Here is a 2,807-nt window from a genome sequence, read left to right on the forward strand (position 1 = left end):
ATTGTGGTATTTTCCCTCTTTTTTCATTATCATTTTATTTTATTTCCTCCGTAATTTATTTTCCTCTCATTTTTTTTTACATGTTAAAAACTGCCTTCTACGGGCTTATGTTGACACTTTTATATCCACTGTAGATCAATGTTCTCGCTTGGCCTTTATGGACATAAATCTCGACATCCAAGAGAGAAACGAGAACCTACTCATAAAATATTTATACTTAAAAAATATATATATCATATGATGGCCTATTAGAGGCACACTGAAAAGTCAAGGAAAAAAAATGGCTTAAAAAAAAAAAGAGTAATGTTATAAGAAATTTGTAATACAAGAATTCATAACATTTATTCTTCCAAAATGACTTCATTTTTCATTTACATCCTGTACCTATTATGAAGAAATCATGCCTTTTAAAGCAAGCTGGTCGAATCAAGACAAACACTTACTGCAGGCTCTGTTTGGCCATGCTCCCTTGTCTACTTGAACTAGTCAATTAGTGTGTTCAATTCTACCGCGTGAGACAACGCGAAGCAAGCTTTGTTTCAACCTTCAAAAGGTGGAAACATAGAAAGGAAAGAGCTACTTACTGTCCAAATATGTGAGCATCATTAAATGAACTGGAGGCAGCATCTTTGTGTCAGCATTGCATCAGAAAAGGCCCCGCAGTGTGGGATCAAACAAAACAAAACAAAAATAAGAGAGAGAGAGAGAAAGCAGAACATTTGTCAGTGAATTTTTGTTTCAGAGCTTTAATACTCTGTTTGTACTGCTTAACCCCCCCCCCCCCCCCCCCCCCAAAAAAGAAAAACCTGTAGCAGAAGCAGTGAGAGGCAATGTCAAATTATGTTTTTCTATATCATGATTCATTTGCAGTTGATTTATAGAAATATTTAAAACAAGAATATGATAAAGTCTGGCTATTCATGCTCACTTGGGATTGGCACAGTCAAAGAGGGATTCATTTCACAATACGCCCTCTTGGAATTGCTGTGTATTCTTTTTCTGACGAGTGAATCGCTTTTTGGGGGCCACCAATTGTTGAAAGCATGTGTATGCTCCTAAAAATGTATCTGATCTTGAACACGATCTCCCCCCCATAAAAATTACTCAGAGAAAAAAAACATTAGAATAAATGAGGGCGGCACGGTGGGCGACTGGTTAGAGCGTCTGCCTCACAGTTCTGAGGTCCGGGACTGTGTGGAGTTTGCATGTGCTCCCCGTGCCTGCGTGGGTTTTCTCAGGGCACTCCGGTTTCCTCCCACATCCCAAAGACATGCATGGTAGGTTAATTGACAACTCTAAATTGCCCGTAGGTGTGAATGTGAGTGCGAAAGGTTGTTTGTTTGTATGTGCCTTGCGATTGGCTGGCAACCACTTCAGGGTGTACCCCGCCTCCTGCCCGATGACAGCTGGGATAGGCTCCATCACGCCCGCGACCCTAGTGAGGAGAAGCAGCTCAGAAAATGGATGGATGGATGGATGGATGGATGAATAAATGAGCCCTCGGCACCAGTTTCATTGATCAACATGAATTGGGTGGACCTGTCCGTCATAACAGGACTCATGAAAAATTCTCAAGGAGCCATGCCAGAAATTGAAAAGGCAGTCGGCCATTTCCTTTTTAAACCGTAATTTCCAAACTCATACTTTGACAAACTCCTAGTAGGGACTTTGACATCAACATTTGGGGGCTTAAACATGTGCAAAAACACTCCAATTTGTGCGTGCACCCTGGTGAAAACTTGTGTGGTGGTTCTGAACACAAAAAGGTATGAAGCTTGGTCATCCACATCGAAAGGAGCCAGATGAGGTGGCTCGGGCATCTGGTCAGGATGCCCCCCGGACGCCTCCCTGGCGAGGTGTTTCGGGCACGTCCCATGGGGACGTGGCCCCGGGGACAACCCAGGACACGCTGGAGAGACTGTCTTCCGGCTGCCTTGGGATTACCCCGGAAGAGTTGGACAAACTGGCTGGGGAAAGGGAAGCCTGGGCTTTGCTGCTAAAGCTGCTGCCCCCACAGAGGTAGATGTATGGGTTCTGAACATGACCTCCAAAACAAACAAAAAAAATACACCATCAAAATGGGGGCTGCGAGGCATGTTACTGTAATGAATCATACCGAGATCAGTTTCAATTGTGCTGTATACCAGAGCACACAACAACAAACATTTTAGCATTTCCTTTGCACACATTTGACACCTCTTCTAAAAACAGGAACATTTCACAGTATGCACACGAAGGGGGTGGGAGCGGAGGGACAGTGAATACGCCAAAGTACGGGTGTCACTTGCAGTCTATTGCCACCATACAGTATTCATGGCTCACATTTGGCTCAAACCGCCAGTGATCTCGCAGCCTCTCAAGCTCTCTCATTCAAATAAGCTTTTTCATAGCTCTTGTTTCATGTCCCCAGAATGTCAGTTTGAAGAAAGCGTCTGCTGCTGGTCACTGTACTAAAATTGGGGACAAAAATAACCCAACCTGACGACTTCCCTGGTAGTGTCAACATGGTATCATATTCTAAAACTAGCAAACAAACCAAGAAATACTCATTTCTAGTTTCAATGCAAATGTCAAAAGGGGGCAAAAGTGTTAACTTCTTAGTTGGTAGACTACTTCCTACTTCAGGGAGGATGAAAAACATACGGGAGGTGCCGTTATGATTCTCTGGAGTGGACTACTGACTCAAACAGCGAAAATACAGGATACAATGGATATAAAAAGTCTACACTCTCTATTAGGAACGGTTCCTAATTCCTTAAACCTTGTCTAGGGTCCCGGTCCTACTGAAGAGAAGCATGATACTGAAA

This window comes from Phycodurus eques, chromosome 12, assembly GCF_024500275.1.
Source record: "Phycodurus eques isolate BA_2022a chromosome 12, UOR_Pequ_1.1, whole genome shotgun sequence".
NCBI lineage: Eukaryota > Metazoa > Chordata > Actinopteri > Syngnathiformes > Syngnathidae > Phycodurus > Phycodurus eques.